At 37.4% G+C, this 18,890-nt stretch overlaps 1 pseudogene across 1 annotated transcript; it reads left to right on the forward strand.

Moving 5' to 3' along the window:
* The first annotated feature begins 212 nt into the window (after positions 1-212).
* LOC106914178 (TRPM8 channel-associated factor homolog) lies at positions 213-17,675 on the forward strand (annotated as a pseudogene). The gene is made up of 12 exons (XR_015765063.1): positions 213-281; positions 2,865-3,599; positions 3,809-4,025; positions 5,494-5,779; positions 8,973-9,268; positions 10,312-10,486; positions 10,596-10,690; positions 11,709-11,919; positions 14,766-15,002; positions 15,483-15,706; positions 16,196-16,309; positions 16,624-17,675. The product of XR_015765063.1 is annotated as a TRPM8 channel-associated factor homolog (transcript).
* The last annotated feature ends 1,215 nt before the right edge of the window (positions 17,676-18,890 follow it).

An 18,890-nucleotide genomic window follows, 5' to 3' on the forward strand; every position in this document is an offset into this window, starting at 1 on the left:
AAAGGTTATGTTTTTATGTCTTACAGAGAGGAAAGGCATAAAGGAACCAACATTAAATATATTTGCTAGCAAAGAAAAGTTTGACATTTTTGATAAAATATAAAGCTTCAACGTTTTTCAAATTAATTCAGAACATGTCAATGATGTCAGAAAAGGAAACCATTAATGCTTTACCAGAGCTGTATATAAGAGTCTGTCTGTACATTGTCTTCATTATGAGAGGCAAATTTCTGCTCCCTGCTGGTCAAAGAAAAATCATCTGGAGATCTACAGCTTGCACAGTGAGTAACTGGTTACCTCATAGTTGTATAAGTAAACCAAAACAATTTGTAGGTTTTCTTCTCACTTTCGAATACAGGAAAGACAGATTCATTCCTAGCTGTCATCGAAAGAGTTTTAGAGCTTTCAGCTTATAAAAAGGCTGTAAGTTTGAAATATCAAGTGTTTCTATTTTCAAATTCATGGAAAAATCTCAAACCAAAAACAGTATTTGAATAGTGACTTTGTAGCCTTTAAAAGACAACTAAAAGCAAATAGCCAGTTTCTAAATTTTTGAGCAGGACCAGAGACATATCTAAAATATGCAGGGGAGCGGCCCCTGAGGACCAGAACTGAGAAACTCTGCTGTAGAGAGACAAACACCATCTGTATTTTCAGGTGAAGAAGGGCTTTTCTGTGGATTTTGTCATTTTAACCCAGTAGAGCTCTCTTTCTCTCTGCTGATTACTTAGGAGAGTACAACTGACCATAAAGCACCTGTACCTTCAATCGTGCACATTGAATTCAAAATCTTTGTTTTTTTTTAAATCACACTGAGGTTTTGAAGTTTTATAAGTCATGTTGCGACCATATAAGCCACTGCTTGATCACTTCTCTCCTCTGCTGATGCTGAAAACTTTTCTCTCTCTGTCTGAAAGAAATATTTAAGCTTACAACTTTAAGAACCAGATAACAGTCAAGCATGGGCACAATTTGGAAATGTGTGCGCTTCTGCCAAGCTATGAGCCCTGCTCCTCTGTGGAGTGGAGCCCATCCCAAATTCTTCATGGACTAGATCCAACTACAGTTTGGAGAGCAGCTAATAATTGTAACAATTGCTCATATTTTGGCATCTTTGCCACTGAATACAGTACACGTAGAAATTAATTTTGACAAGATACATAGGGAAATATATTTCGACCAATGAGACGGATGTTCTTGGAGACGGTGAATGAGAAAAGAAAAAAACCCCAGAAACTTATAAAATGAAGGCCTAGGCTTCTTCAGACAAACTTGCATGGACCTGTTCAGAAACATCATTCCAAACATGTATTTAACTTTGGAACATTTAATCCCGGAGGAGCAGATATGATTATCACAAAGATCCAGGCAAGGAGGTCAAACAACAAGAAAGTGAAGTATTGTGTGGTGTTTGGAGATTTAAATGTTTGTAAGTTGATCGTTATGAGAGAGGCAGGAAATCATAAGATCTTGTATCTTCTACCTGCTTCTTTTTGAATAAATTATGTAAAACTGCATGCCAATGGACAGTATTGTGTATTTTTTCCATGTTTTAATTATTTATTGTCTGTTTGAAATAAATAAAAAACTGCACAAGTATGACCTTCAATGACCTTTAAAGTGAGCCTTAAATTACAGAAGATTACAAAGTCATTGCCTAAGGAAACAGAAAAGAAAAGTACTCTCTGTACTAAATGTTCATTGGACAATCATTGAATCCCTCCCTGTTTTTTCTCTTGTTCACTTTTCCTTAAAATAATAAAAAGGTATTTCTCTTCAGTGCACTATCTTTATGAGAAGCTCGTTGGAAAGCTGCACGTTGGGACTGGTTTCTGTTTTTAGAGATTTCAAGTTGCAGAGAGGTAAAAACAACTATATTGACTCTATTGACAATTAAACTGCCTTATTTTAAAAACACGACCTAACAATTATAGTGGATTTTATATCAAATTTTACAAATATTAAGTTTATATTTTTGTGTTTAGGTTAAACACAACTTGCAAATGATCACTACAGGCTTGATGATGTTAATTTGTACATCTAAAGTTTTGTCATTAAATGGTAAATACGACTAACTTAATTTAAATTAATGTAAATGATTTATTTCAATATATTCTTCTTACAAAAGTCTTTCTAAGTCATTATGCAATGCTTTTTATTCACAAAACAGTTTTTCATAACCCAACGGTAATATGAATCTTAATTAATCTACTTTACCTGAAGCTATTTGTTCAAATTTGGGAACTCTGTTTTCAACAGAACAAAATTAAACAATAAAAAACATTTAATGTCAAGTAGGGACAAATACTGACATGTCTTTGAAAACAGAACGTGTCAGCATTTTATTCCTATGTATTAAATATTTCCCTGAACTTTGCTTGATACAACTTATGATTTAAGAAAAAAAATGCTGAAAATGGCACTGACCAGTGATTCAAGCCTCAAATGAAACTATAGAAAGTCTCATTCCTCCATGCCATCTGGGGCACTTGGCCAACAAACCAACATCATGTTTTCATCTTCTCAAGGTTTAAAAAATGCATGAGTTATAATAATAATAATAATAATAATAAGTTAGAGAAACCGTAACCTCCCTGCTGTTTTAGAAAAAATATTCTAAGTTTAAAGTTTGTGAAATTTTAAAGAACAAGTAACACAGGGAGTTTAAATTAATTTTTATGAAGATTTTCTTTAATTATTTACTTAATATTTGTGAAAGCTTCAACATGACATTGTTTTTTACTAAAGTCTTCATCAACAAACCCCCTAAGCTGTTTTGTAGGAGTGGTTCATTGTGGTGCTATGACTGCTATACAACTACATGATTTAACATTTTTAACTTGAACATTTTGTTTCTATTGCAGGAAGAGACACTGACACAGTATCTCTTTGGAACAGCTTTCTTTTGTCCATTACCTTGTTCATCCAAACTACACAGCATTAATTCCTCCCATCATGTCCAACCAGTCGACCCAGTCTTACCCTCAGGATGCCTACAAGGCTCTGATAAGAGGTATTCAGGAGGTGGACCTTCAGCACTCCAGTGTTCCTTGTAACTTGGTGCTGACAGGAGATGCCTTTCCTGTAGTGATGAACAGCCAGGGTCACATCCTCATGGCTGCTTCTGTGTACGGCCGAGGAAGAATCGTGGTCCTGAGCCACGAGACCTACCTGACCCTCTGTCCTGCTCTGGTAGACAATGCTCTGACCTGGCTGGGAGGAGGGGAGTCTACCAACCTGTCTTTAGGTGTACCAAAAACAATGAAAGGAGTTGTTGATAACCTCAACAGATCCAGCTACCAAGTCTGTCCTGTTGAGGAATTTAGAGCAGATCTGGGTGTCAGTGTGTATGTAACAGATGCGTACCAAGTGGGTCCAAAGGCAGAAGAGCTGATAGCCTTCGTGAAAGCAGGGGGAGGGTTGCTGATTGGTGGACAAGCTCGGTGTTGGGCTTCACAGAACGAGAATAAAAACCTAATCCTTGAGTTTCCAGGGAATAAAGTTACAGGAGTAGCAGGAATCTACTTTACTGCTCAGTATGGAGAGGCAGAAAAACTTCCCATTTCCCCAGAGATCCCATCCTCCTGGAAAACTGTAGGGTAAGTGTAAACTTTGGTTTCACTGCAAATTCAGACATTTTTTTAATATGTCATCATTCTTTATAGGTAGTTTTTAGAAATCCAATGGGGAGCTAGATGTTCAAACTCTTCCTCGTACAGTTTTAATGGTGTTAATATATAAGAGTTTTTTTCCTCATTCACTCATCATCACCGCTTTGTGTTTCTGTCTCTGTCGTATTGCTACACAGTCGTGGGATGGATTTCAAAAAAGACCTGGAGTTCTTGCTGAAAGGGATTTCAGATTTTGACATTCGTGGAAATGGATTTCCCTCTGCAGCTTTGGTCCATGGACATCTTGCTTTTCCAATCGGTACCACAGATAAAGGAGAGGCGTTCCTGGCAGGAACCTACTATGGTCGGGGACGGGTCATTGTGGCGACAAATGACACATTTCTGCAAAATGAGGTGCAGTAAAGGAGACCTGAAAATGTGTTTTACTTTATTTAAAAAAATCCATAATGTTTTTTTACAGCATGAACTACTGTACTGTCAACACATTTATGTTCTGGCATTATAATGAAATCCAGGCATTAGAGGCCAGTGTCAACTTTCAGATGTGTCTCTGCTTCAAAAACTAAGTTCTCAGTGTGAGAACTTGTCCTCACACTGAGAATACAATTCAGCCATTTGATTCAGACGTGTTGGATCAGCTACACTTCTAAAAGTTGCAGGACACCGGCCCTGGAGGCCTAGATTTATATACCTCTTCTATAATGTATGGTTTCATATTCTACATCAGGGGTCCCCAAACTTTTTCCTGTGAGGGCCACATAACTTTTCCTTTCTCTGGTGGGGGGCCGGAGTCAGTTTGTAACAGAAAAAGTGTGACGATTGCAGGAGCACCTAAATGTAAAAATGTATTGTTTCCCAGAAAGCACAATCAAATAACCCTCTCTGGGTTCCTCACTGAATAAATCCAGGAAATAACACTATTTATGAAATAAATACCATATTTTCCAGACTTTGAGCCACAACCCCAAAGTATTTTTAAAAAACCCCAGTAAACATACACATATAAGCCACACCGGGATATAAGCCGCAGATATCTCTGCCGTCCTAGGTTTTCCACAACGATGCAACAGAGGGGGGGCGGACACCCAAAATTTGAGTCATAACAGGTCAATTGATTATCACATTTATTACGATTGAAAAAGAAAAAGTTGCCAAGTTTACATTTAACTGAACTGATTACGGTAGTTTCCGAATGGTAACTGTAACAGTAAAAGTGCTGATCCTTCGTGTCTGCTACTAGCATGTGGTAAATGAAAACATGGGCGTCATCATCATCATCATCATCTTCTTCTTCTTCTTCTTCTGCTTTAGATTTCAACAGCAGCTTGCATCCATTATTGTTGCACTACTGCCATCTATTGGATCCTAATATCTATACCTCAAATTCTCATAATGATCCAAGTTTTATTTAAAAAAAAAACGAAAAATCTTCTTTTTCCCCTCAATGCTATTTAACTGATCAATAACATTCTCAAATTTCAATTCCCTATGAAAATCTAATTCTGTTTTAATGGGCACTTTCTTCTTTGATTTTCAATTTTGACTTCCAATGATTCACTTCCTGCTAAAGAGCCCCCTGGTGGTTGAAGAAAAATCCACATTTAAGTCGCACGGGGCTTTAAGCCGCAAGTATCAAAGCTTAGGAAAAAAGTAGTGTATTTTCATATACCAGAAAATACGGTATATGAAAAAAAAATCTAAATGCTCTCTGGTATTGTTCAGGGGGCCGGACCAAATGTGGAGGCGGGCCGGATCCGGCCCGCAGGCCGTAATTTGGGGACCACTGTTCTACATCATGGTTATTGGCTGAGAACTAAGAATACTTCTAGTGTTTCTTCCTCTATCTCCACTTTTCTAACAGAAACTGGCATCATTTTGGAAGAATGCAATTGATTGGTTGGACCAAGGTAGAAAAGGAGTGGCTGGATTTGAGCGAGACGTCAAACTTTTATCCAACTTAGGTTTGACATGTAAGAAGACAAACTTCAGCTCAGAGCTGAGTGTGTTTGTGTGCAAAGCATACACTAAAGTGGATCCTGAGACAATCCAAAACTTTGTGGTCGAGGGAGGAGGCCTGCTGATTGGTGGACATGCCTGGCACTGGGCAGCAACACACATTGGCCAGAACCCCATGCAAGACTTCTCAGGTATGATGCCACATTTCTTCATATTTAAAAAAAAATGTTATCAGGCTAATAAGCCAACACAGTAAAAGAGAAATATATACCGTACAAAGCTGAACAAATTTCAAATCTGGTTTTCTGTGCTCATTTAGTTCCTGTGTCGTCTCGTCTGCTCTTGATTGTTCAGAGCTGTGTCTTGTGTTCACTGATTATCCCTTGTGTATTTAATCCCACCTTTGTCTGTGTTTCCCAATCGGGTCCTTGTCATTGTCTGAAGTTGTGTTTCCAGTGCTACCAGTGTCTGAGTTCCTAGTGTCATTGCTCACCTGTGCTGCCTGGACTTCTGTACACCTTCGTTAGCATCATTAAATCTACATTGTCACTGGTTCTACCGTGTCTCTCACCACCACAAATACTACAACTCATGACAAAATCATTTTATTGTTGTTTTTTGTATAACTGACAGCGGAAAAACATAAAAAAAATGTCTCCCCGTACATCTGTGAGGTAATGTAGTATAAGCAGATTAGTGTGAAAAATGACTAATTCTTTGACAGCAAATACATCAATCTAGGATTTTTAGTTGGTTTCGTTCAGCAGTGGTTCTGGCATTGAAATTCACCATTTGAGATTATTTTACCCAGGCTCTCCTTTTTATTGTTAAATCATGAACTCTAACCTTACCTGAGGCAATGGGGTCTGCAGAGCTTTGGACATTGTTTTGTATTCTCCTGGTTAAATTGATGATAGCTCCTAAATCTATTTTGTTTGACCTACCGCTCCTAAGGATATTCACTGCTCCATTCTCTCTCCAGTTGTGAATTATGGCTCTTACCTTGCCACAATCCTAAACTCTTAGAAATTGATTTTTAATCCTTTCCACACACAGATCTAAGATGTTGTAATAATTAATGAAATGTTCGAAAAGGTAGGAGATCATTTTTAATGCCTGTGGTTGTTTGGAGAAGTGGAAATGGCAATACTATTGTTAAACAGTTTAGTAGCGATTATGTGCATGTAAAACAGTCAAAGAAAACTCCCATTATCTAATATGAGCTTATACAATACAACACTGTATATGTAACACAAAACTGTATATAGATACATGCATACATAGATATGTGTGTGTCTATGTGAGACTTACAGCTCAACGTAAAAATAATAATAATTAAAAAAAAAAACATCTGGAAAGCTGGTCATTTGAACTGAATTAACCTTTAATAACTGTGATACCAGTTCAAGCTTTCCTGTTGTTAGATGGGGTATTAGTAGTTAGTCATTCCATTGTTTTTTTTCTTTTTTTGACATAATGAAAGTAAATCGAAATTATTTTCCTGATAAAAAAATACTCATTTATTATCTTTTGTGACATTCCTGTCTTACGTCTATTAAAAAAAAAGAAAAAAAAACCCTCTTTGAAATGTAATTTTACATCTTAACCTGCCAGAGATTTGAATAAATTTGGGCTTAGCTACGTTATGATGCTATTATATGCCTGTGTGGAAGACACAGGCAGGGCCGGCTCAAACCTCCATGGGGCCCTAAGCGAAATGTAGTTTTGGGGCCCTCTAGTTCTGCTAACAATGTGGACTGGCTGCAATCAGCAGTCCGATCATTAGATCATTCACACACCAGCTATAAACTTATTGCATCTCTGGCAGTGCTGTTTACATTATATAATATAAGATACATTTATTGGCCAACTGATTTATCAACCAGTTGATTTCTGGGCACCAATTTCCTTAATTTTGGGGGATTGTAATCTACTGATACTTACACGTGAAGCCCATCTTATCCCCTAATCTTATCTTCATCAGCAAAGGTTTGAAAATCAGCCTCTGTCCTCTTCTGCTCTGCAGTGAGAGGTTTGACTGACAGACCGACCCACTAGGTCAGGTCTGCACATTTGCAGTTAACAATGTTGCCAACAGTGACTTTCTTGCAATATTTAGCGACATTTCAGACAAAAAAGAATTCATATCAGCCAAAATCAAAATCAGCTGGTCAGGCTTTTTAAATATTGGTAACCAGGGATCGGCCAGAAAACTGCAATCGGTGCAGCTCTACACACATATTCATGACACTCTTTGATTAAATAAATTTCTCTTAAGCGTAACTCCAATTGCTAAAAATGTAATTTATACCAGGTGAGTCTTTCTCCCCTGAGAATGCGGACCGGTACCGGTACTGGACTGATTCTGAGCCTTCAAATGATTTTAACAATAGTTTCATTTAGAAGTTGATGTAAAAATGTTTGTTTTAGCCTCAAAATGATTATGCTCAGCAGCAAACAACATATCCCCAACTACAGCATAGAGCAGCTCATCGATGTAGCAGCTATGTAGCCTGACGTAAAAACATTTTGCTAGACAATGTCAAACATTGAGAAGTTTTAATTATTGTTATTAAACGTTATCAAACACAGCGTTTTGAAGCCAAAAATACTTCAGAAATATACAGAGCCAAGCAGGAGAATCAACTCATTTAAAGTTAAAACTGAGCTTCACACAAACACAAAGACCTTAGCATAAATGTTTGGCTGTTGAACTGGACCGTTCGAGGTCGCTATCAAGCTAACTTTCTATTAGCAGCTCCACTAATCTTTCTGATAAACATTACATTACCAAGGCACATTAAAACAAACCTTTATCTTGGCTTTTTTCTATTCTTCCTCTTCTCACTCCCTGAAGTATAAGTCCTTTTTTGCGACATTGTTTTGCTTACTTAACTTCTACCGGAACTTTGGACGTTTGGATGCTCAATGCACGGCAGCTCATATTACCGGCGAAGCGTGCAGTACCTACCGAGGCCACCAGGGGACCCCCAGAAGCAATTAATTATTTTTTCATTTTATCAATAAAATAATTTCTACATACATTATCAAATATATATTATTGTAAAAACAAATCACGTCATAGTGAAATTGTGTGTTTTTGATATTATAATGACGTAGAAATTATTACTAAAAAATAAAAAAATAAAAAAAATAAAAAATCAGCTCCACTGAGGAGGCCCCTTGCTGCTTAGTTTGCTTTGCCTTGGGCCGGCCCTGGATACAGGCATATAATAGCCTGTGTTTTATGTGCAATTGTTTTATTGCACATAAAACAATTGCACACATTGTTTTGTGTAATTCAAAACAGCTAATGTCTAATTCTGTGAGTCAAATAAAGATGACCCATTTACAAGATTATTCTGTGCAATTTTCTTGTTCCAGGAAACAAAATCCTGAGCAAAATGGGCTTGGGCTTATTAACACAAACTATAAAGAAAGGTGTCTACAAAGCTCCTGATCCAAGTCAGATCAACAAGCTCCATTTCCATCATTTCCTGCATCGATTTGCTTGTCATGCTCTGGAGGGTGTAGAACTCACCAAAGAAGAAGAAGAGAGCCTACAGAAACTGGTTTCAGAGAGTGCCTCCTTCTTGAGGATGGAAGCTTATAACAACATCTCCTACATACAGACCCTGTCCCTTCTGACAGACATCTTAAAGAATGTGGGCATTCAACAGGTGGGTATTATAGGTTTTAATTTGTTTTCTCTCTGTACTTTAGATCTATTCAGTTTAAAAATAAGATATCATTGGGTATTTCAAAATACTGGAATAAAAACGATACATGATCCAGCACCCAAGGTCAAACATTTTAGAAACAACCTTTCTGTGCATTTTCAACTCCAAGTATTTGTCTTGCTTCTTTCCTAGAGTTCTATATTGTTATGGATGTGTGATTCTGTGACCTTTCTCTTTTATGTGCTTACATGCACCTGCACACTTACAGAACCAAAGAATGTAAGACTGGCAACAGTCACACATAAAAATAAGCACTGATTAAGGCAGGCCAACAACACTTAGAGACGATGCAGAATAAGGAAAAGGTGAAAGCAGACCCCACGTTACATTCTTTGCTTCACTTGGTGTCTCCCTTAAGCTGTGCTGAGTGGAGCCCAGCTCTGTAACAATGAATGTCACTCTGTAGCTGTTCAATTTATATGACTTGTAACATTTGATCATAAGTGTAAAACCTGTATTACAGTTACTCAAATCTCATTACTTTTCAATTGAGGGGTTTAACAGTTAGGTACAGGAACTGTAAAATGGACCTGGGTGTTGCACAGAAGGCAAAAGGGTGCAACACAACAACATCTAGTTTGGTGAAAAAGGCCATTCTGATTCAAGTTTGGTTGAGGGAATTGAGCTTTTTCTCAAAAGTAACCTTTCTTTATGCAAGAAAAAAGTTCATTTTTGGTTTCATCTTAGCAGAGCGCAGAGCTGTGTGATCTACATGACTGGCCTTGTCTTCCTTATGTAGTTTGTTCTGTAATGTTAAACCTCTGATACTTTCATAAATCAGCTGAAGTTATACTGAGAATCAATTATGCTGAGACAAACCCTGATTGAAACCTATAAAATAAAATGGAAAGGTTCTTTATTGTCCCACAATGGGAAAATGATTTACATTATCCTGGAACATCCAAAGAGTCTGTGATTTCAGCCACAAGTGTCTCTACTAAATACTGAATAGAACATGGAAAATATTTATGCATTATTTCAAGGCAAGTAAGGAGAACCCTGTGGAGAGTCCCAAAGAGCATACACTCCTCAGTCTGGCAACCAGTGTGTATGATGCTTCCCTAAACCAGGAGGAGCTTCTGCCCTACATCATCAAGGATAACCCACCACTACCCGTGGTCAAGAACCAACAAATCAAGATCACTGCACAAACAGGAAGTCAGAGCTCACTGTTGTTATCTAAGAAAGAAAAATATGAAAAAAATACTTTTATGTAATGGTGAAAATGAAATGACTCATTGGCTTGTTTTTCGTGATTATGTGACAGAAAACATGGAGTGGATCAGTACAGGCCTGTACCTCTCTCCTGGCATGAAGACAGAAATGATCTTATCACCAAAGTTTGTGGATAATAGATGGAAGGTAGTGTACATGAACTCAAACTATTGCTGTCTTTATTTATTCCCCTAAACATTATGCTAAATCCTAGAGCATCTGAATGAAATGCAATTCTGATATTACCAAACATTAGTGCCTTAAAAGGGACATTTAATGCAAAATCCACTGTTTTAGAACTAAAGTACATTTTAGAGTCTCTTGGAGTGGATAAAGGCACATTTAGTCTCTCTCATTGTTACATAGATCTTTTTATAATCTGTTGCAGCCATATTTTTCAATATGGTCACCTTTCTCTATTTCTTATTATGGTTTTTGAACAATAATATTACAATATTTTTTGCAGAATTGGTAAATAAGGTCATGGACTTCTGGCTAACCAGTTTCATGAATCCACTATTTTTATATCTTGCATGGAATTTGTAGTCCAGATTCATAAACGCCAAAGCTGCAGGTGGAAAAGTCAAAATTTTCAGCTGTAGGATGTCTTTATCCACACAATTCATTACACCGCCTCATAGTATCAGGTTGCTAAAGCACTGGTTCTTGAAGCAATCAAAGACTTTCTCCACTGAAATAAATAGCATTGTGCCTTCTGCTTATGTTTGCACTGTGTTCACTTTCAGCACTTTGGGGACATAACTGTAGTACTATGTGTTTTGAATTGTATTATTGCATCATTTGGTTGGGATTTTATTATGCCGCTTTTGTCTTGGGGAGCAGGTGATCCTCATCTATTCAGTGGCCTTTCTGCACCTAAAGATAATTGTAACAGAATACAGATAAAAAAGGGGCCTGTGGAGAAATTCAGACCAAACCATTACATTTCCACTCTATATGGACCACAACTAAATGATTTAAATGTCAAAGGGAAATTATTTAAAGGGAATGATTTAAAAGCTTTGTATGTGCACTTTAATTCATAACTGTGTCTCACTTTTTAGTAAAAATAAATAAATAAATAAAAAATCATGCCCAAAATACATCAGATTTTGAGGCATCATGAGATTTCAAACTTGTAATACTTGGTCTGTGTCACCCGAAGATCCAAATAGGCTGCCAAAGTGATACGCTGGTAAAAAAGAAAATACAGAGAGCTCCACGTGTTATCAAGAGGTTCCCTGTTACATCAGAGAGGATGCAGGTGTGGAACTTGTGGGGAGGACTCATCTACCTGTTGGCTCCTCGTGACGTGAAGGTGGAGGACGAAAAGATCGTGGTTCAGGAGGCGATCACTGCTCCTTATTACAAGTCTGGTGAGTATTTTGTGGTCCATAAGGGGATATTTTGAGAATCCAAGTGATGAGCTCTGGGCTTTCTGATATACTGTGTACATCACATTCATTGGTTGCTTGGTAACTTTCTAAACAGCCATAACATTAGTTGAAATGTTATGACTTTCCATCCCATTTGCAACTGTTTGGATCTGCTATGCATTTTGTTTGAAGACACCATTGTAAATTGCCTACTTATATTTAGAAAATGAAATGATCAATTCTTCATGATAGAAGGGAGGATAGTTTATATTACTAGGTTCACTTTTTTAGTGCCAGTAATGAATTTCATTTTTAGGGATGTTCACATCTTTACCAATAGTGCCAGGTATGGAAGTTGCTCTATTCCATAAAACAAACTATGCTGTTTTCAAAGAACAACAAGACTCTGGCTTATGCAGTCATAATAAAACTGAGTTTGTTCCTTTCAGAAGCTTGCACATTCGTAATGTTTGATATACAACACACTCATTTTATTTTACTTTTGTAGCCATGATTTGCAGAATCATGGATACATTACAAGAGACACAGAAAACGTCCAGCTAGATTACCATATCTGTTTGGGATGCAGCCTTATTTCTCTATCTGACATGAAATCTTACACTTTTCCTTTTGCAGGTCACTTAGGATTACCATTTATTTTTTTCAATGCCAGAATAGTGAGCAAGATCATTGTTTAATCTAAAGTTTTAATTGGTTTCCTCGTTATTTGGTTTTTCATAAAGGCTTGGGTTAAACATTTCCTTCAGAAACTTTTTGCAGTTTGATGAAATTGCAGTTCATTCCTCCAGAAAACACTAATAGAGTGACCTGTTTAAGTCTGCTCTCATCTTAATAAGGTTTAGATCATGGTTTTAAAATGCAGCTTGATTAAAAACAGAACTCATAATTTCATCAAGGGGGTTCTATATCAGGTATCAGGTAAAATATGTTACACCAATTAGATTAATAAGAAAATAAATATTCAAACACTTAATATGGAATTTACTGATGTTTAGCAATAATGACATTCAGAAAACCACAATACTAAGACATAATAATAGTTATTCTGATCAATAGGAGATCGGTAACCAAAATCTCTCAAAAAATAATATAAGGTTAGATTTAAATTACTCAGTTTATGTTAGCATAATAAATAAATGTCCAAAGATTTCAGTTCATTTTAATTCTGAAATATGTCCACAATAGAGTCCCATATCCTCAACAAAAACAAAGTCCTGAAAATAGTTCAATTCAAAGTCCCAATCCAAAATGAAATATCCATAACGATATTCCCCCAGACCCTCAAAAATCCGCAAAAAAAAAAAATAAATTCCAGATCTCACCAAGAGCGTCTTTTTCCCCTCTCGGTGGTGTCCTCTCACACCAGGCGGCGTTTGGGTGCCTCCGATCCAGTTTCCAAAAGCAAGATCTGTGGCGCTGAGGCGAACTCTGACTGCCGTTTATGTCTTTTCTTTCATTTTTGTTTACTTGTTTCAAACATTCATAAAGACAAGTCTCCCGCTGCACAGATATGACGGTGTGTGTCTAACCTCTGTGGTTGCGCTCCCGCGGGCCGACGCACACGCCCCTTTTTTATTTGGTTATCACAACTACACCTAAGCACGCATGATGCTGCCCCCCAAAAAATCTGTTTTAAACAGTGGAAACATAAGAAAATTCAACAATCAAATGACTGAAACTGTCCTAAAAAACAGTTTGATATATTTAAATTTTAATTTATTTTGGTCAAAAGACAACAAACTGGTTACGTTACAATGGTCACTGAAAACACTGGCTATGTCGTCCTCACCTTTCTGACTTATATCTTATAATGTTGCTTTAATATTCCCCTCCTAATATAATCTATTTTGTAACGTGACTAGTTTCTCCTGCTGGAAAGCAATTGCTTCCACCCCTGGGTTCAAAGTAGACCTTTCTTCTGTCCATTTGAAATGTCTTGCAAATTTGCAAATGTCATGTAAATTCCCTATATATGAATAAAACATTGAACTATTTCAAATTAGATCATAAGAGAAGCTAACTTTCAGAGAGTCTGTTTAAGTAAGTTTCATTTTGGGAGATATACAATCCACACTGTGTACAGTATGGCAGGGCTCTATTATGATTTGGACAACAAAGATGACTGGCCAAGGCCGAAGATCACTTCGGTGACTTTTCGTCAGGTGAATAAAAGAGGACAGGTGCAGAGTAGATAGAGAGGACGTTTAAGCCAGGTTAAAAATAGACAAACAGCAGTACCTTCAGCGCAAGAGTCCATCACTCTTCTGTTTGACTTCTAAGGAGTCTAACCACAGACGGACTCCCTGTGGTGCAGAGCCCAGCTTTAAAAGCACAGGCTCTGCCCACAGGAAGACAAAACAACAACAAACCTAACTCAAGTAAACTCTTAAGGTTTACAAAGTAATAATAATAATAATAATAATAATAATAATAATAATAATAATAATGAGAGAAACGAAAAAAAATATAAAAAAATAAACTTGTGACCAGAAATGCAATACTCAATTCGGAAACAGCCCTGTTTGAAAATTTGAACTGGGAAAATGTTTGAAGCTGAAAATAAGGATATGATATGGATATGATAATTGAAGCAGGAACACCGCGAGTGCACCCACGATGAACCATGTTAGTTTGAGCTGCAACAAAAGTAAGTTAGCGGTTGTGCATTTGTGTATATATGTGCGGGCGTTCTCGCACGCAAACACGGACTGTATAACTACGTTCCAGCTCGTTACGGCTCCTCCGTCACATACAGTTTTGTACTTGTCATTTGCATATTTTTCTAAGTTGCTTTCATCACAACATCCATCCTTGGCTTACTTCAGGTGTAACTAAAGAAGCTGATTGGTCTTCTCTGCGCAAAGCTCCTGCACCCTGGGCAGAGATGGAGTTTGAGAACATCATCCTTACTGTACCGTCACACCTCATTCGTGACCTGGAGAACGCTCTGGAGGTGGAAAAACTCTGGAATGGCATCATGAAGGGTGTTGCAGATCTGGCCGTCATTCCACAAAAATTCATCCGCAAAGAACGCTTCGTGGCTGATGTGCAGATTTCTTTAGGTAAGGATGCAGGAAATGTAAATCATTTAACTTCTTTTTACATTGATGTGTTGGCATATTTAGGATGAATAATTCTGCAGGAATTTCTTGTAATCTTGGCCAAGTAGCTTAAAGTGACTAAATCCAAGCACTAAATACAAATAAATAATCTCTAGCAAACAATTATCATAAGGTAAACACAAAATGTAATTTTAATATTTAAGGTTTCCATAGAAAATGAGTTTTAATATAACTCAAGACACAAGTTTTAACACATAAAAACACAACAGAATCCTACTAATATCACCTGAGGGGCTTCTTTTTTCTAGATATCTCCAGAGAGTCATATGGTTTTATTCAAACTCATTAAATTTAAGGTGGAGAAAGAAGACAACATTGTTGCTGTGAGGAAAGCAGCTGGCTGAATATGAGAAAGATGTTGATTATTTTCTGATCTTAGTTGAACTGAAATCAGAACTAAATTGTGTTTTCTCCTCCCAGGTTGGATGCATTCAGGCTATCCCATCATGATGCACTCATCTATAGGAGCTGAGCTGTTCAACCCACAAGATGCCCGGACCAAAGGTCTGTGGGGAGAAACTCATGAACTGGGGCACAACCAGCAGAGAAGCCCCTGGGAGTTTCCACCACACACTACAGAGGCCACATGCAACCTGTGGTCAGTGTATGTGCATGAGGAGGTGCTGGGAGTCAACAGAGAAAAGGTGACTTATCTTTTAGTTTGTTGAGTATTGAGTTTTATCCATTTATGACTATTTTTGCCTCAACTAATCACATCTCCCACATCACAGAGAAAAAGCAAGAACAGAAGTTCAGGAATACTGAACAGCAGCAACCTTTTGTTGTGAACCACAAATATTCTTCACATCATACATCAGCCTGTATATATTGAGCACTTTAGCAGATCAGACTTGTACTGTGTAGATGGAGACGTTTATAAGTTTGTTTCATTGACATATTATCAGATTGACATCACATAATTTTATGGAAAAGCCTCACAAAGTCATCTACTGTAATGACAAGTAGGGAAGACTTGATGAAGGTATTTATGTTGCAAGTCTAGAATTGCCTTTAGACTCTATATACATGTTGCAACAAACATGAATCTGGTAACGGTCAGATGATGTTTATCTAAGTCACAGAGTGAACTTTTGCTACCTTTATCTAAAATGAAATCAATGTCTTTAAATCAGGCTAGTAGGAACATCACCTCAGCCAAACGGAAGCGCTATATAGAGAAATACGTTAAAGGAGGCAAGAATCTCAGCGACTGGAACGTTTGGACTGCCCTGGAGACATACCTGCAGGTTAGAGAAAAAACAAATAAAAGTCATTTAAAGGAAAATCTGTAAAGGTTTGATCGAACATTAGTCTTCCAGTAGGTGAATTGATAGTTGTGGTAACAGATGAATGACTGAATGAATGATGCATTGTGGATTCAAGACAACAATTTTCAGCCTACTCTTTAATCAGAGGACACATGTTATTGAACTTATATGAACACAATCAATGGTATGAATGTTGACATACAATAAAAAGTCCTTTTGAAATAAAAAGACAGAACAGTCACTGTGTTTATATTTGAGGTCACATCTGCATAAGCCTGTTTTCTTCTTTGTAGCTCCAGGAAAAGTTTGGCTGGGATGCCTTTAAAAAGGTGTTTGCTGCCTACCATGACATGACCAACCATCCCAATGACAAAGAAGGGAAGATGAACGAACCTCTATGCTGAGACTTTCTCCAGAGCTGTGAACATGAACCTGACTGGATTCTTCAAAGCCTGGGGATGGCCCATCCAAAGAGCCACTGAGGAGAAACTCTCCGACCTGCCTCTCTGGACCGATCACCCAATGGCCTAACATGATCGCCTATAACTAAAACTACCACTGGGGCAAGTTTAAACTGTAACCTGGTTTTATTGATAATGATAGCGGTAGTTTGTCTTTTATTTCCAGTATAATGCTACAAATATTGAATAATATACTGAAATTAAACATGATCATCAAGGAATGATTTTTGGGGTGATTGATTTTAACCTGTCATTCACAGACACGAGAGGACCCAAAGTTGGGTCTTCTCGTGAATGACAGGTTAAAGACAACATTAACAATGAGATGTGATGTGTTGTTTTAGAAAATGGAAACATTAGAGTTAGCTTAAAGAAAAAAAGCTCATTGAAGTATCATGGAGCAGGTTGGCCAATGGCTCATAAAAAACAGCATAATTCATATCCCAGCATTACATCATTAGTTAAGTTACCTGAAACATTAATTTATAATAAAATTAAACTTATCATCTTGGTATCTAGTGTGACTCTAAATTAATTTCTATCTCAAGTATTTTTTTAGTTAAATGAAACTTGTTTTATTTCAGTAAAGTTAATTTAAAAAAAATAATCTTAACAATACTGGGACGATATTTAGAATTCCATTTTTAACAGATGAGCAGCATGGGTGATATGTAAGGAAACAGGAAAAAAAATCACTGTTTATTATCCTTTTGGTGTACTCATATATTGCAATATTAATTTCTTTAAGTAATTACTCTTCTCTCTGTCAGTACATTTAAACACTCAGTTTCTTCATGTTTTCCGGTTCTGACTTGTAATGTCTTAATGGTTGCTTGTCACAAATGTACTGCTAACCACAATAAAGGTTTCTTTTCTATTTTCTACTTGACTGTCTTGCTGTCAAGATATTCTCTCAAGACATTGCAAAGTTTGGTATTGCATTTTATAGTGTGGCTCTAAACCTTAACTGAAGAATGAAAAAAAAAAATCTAAAAATTACATTTTCATACAGCACCAGCGACAGAGTTGATAAAAATATTTTTGTATATTATACAGACACATTTACAATGACAATAAAGGCCGAAAATGCACAAGAATGTGAAGCTGCTCACGCCACCTGGTGGTCACAGTCATTACGACATGTACTGCTTCAAAACAGTAAACCGGACATGGCCTGTGGGACAGCAGTCGCTGTGTACATGATCAATCCAGTATCATATCTGTATACCGGCCTGATTAAAAATAATAATAATAAAAGATGACCTACCTTGAGTCCCAAATGTCAGACCAACCCACCCAGGAATTGTCTCTGTTCCCCCAATTAGCCAATCAGGGCCTGACCAGGATCAGCTCTACATAGTCCTGATAACGAGCCATTCATTTGATTCAGGTGTGTTGAAGCAGGGATGCATCTGAAAGTTGCAGGATGGTAGCTCTCGAGGTCTGGACTTGGGCACCCCTGCTCTAGAACCACCTATGGGATGCAGGTCTGAGGCATTTTGTTAGCATGTTTTCCTTCATTCTTGTAGCTTGATACGAAGTCAGGTTATCCAAACTGGATACTGCACTACCATTCAAATTTAAAAGAAAAAAAACACACCTCAGTGCGTTCTCGAAGGGCCACGTGCCCAAGCTACCTGTATATGTACGTGTGTATGTCTTCCTACTCTTTTATCAAATAAGTGGGAAGACAATCCAAAGGGTAATTTGAAGGCCGCAGATGCTTAATAACTGAGGTTAGTTCATCTAAAGAAACTGGCTAAAAATGCTCCAGAATAGCTATGCATTGTGGCATTTCATGGGAATCTGAATCTACCGGGGTACTCGAGCCTCTAAGAGCTACAATTTTTTCTGTGAAAACCTTAGAGAAAGCCTCACAAAGTTAAAGAGGATAAATGGATTAACAGTACTTTCCAGGACCTTAAAAAGGACTTCTGGGCCTCCCTGCCCCAAAGTCTGGCAGCGGCAGCAAAGGCATGTTGCCATATCTGAATTCATTATATGGTGTTTGCGTTGCAGATGACTCAACTTCAGTTGGGAGATGTAATGATTTCATAAGCTCTGCGGCCGACAATGGGACTCGTTGCTGTTCCTCTGTT

The sequence above is a fragment of the Poecilia mexicana genome, unplaced genomic scaffold, assembly GCF_051168715.1.
Source record: "Poecilia mexicana isolate PSO_F unplaced genomic scaffold, ASM5116871v1 scaffold_13, whole genome shotgun sequence".
In the NCBI taxonomy this organism is placed as follows: domain Eukaryota; kingdom Metazoa; phylum Chordata; class Actinopteri; order Cyprinodontiformes; family Poeciliidae; genus Poecilia; species Poecilia mexicana.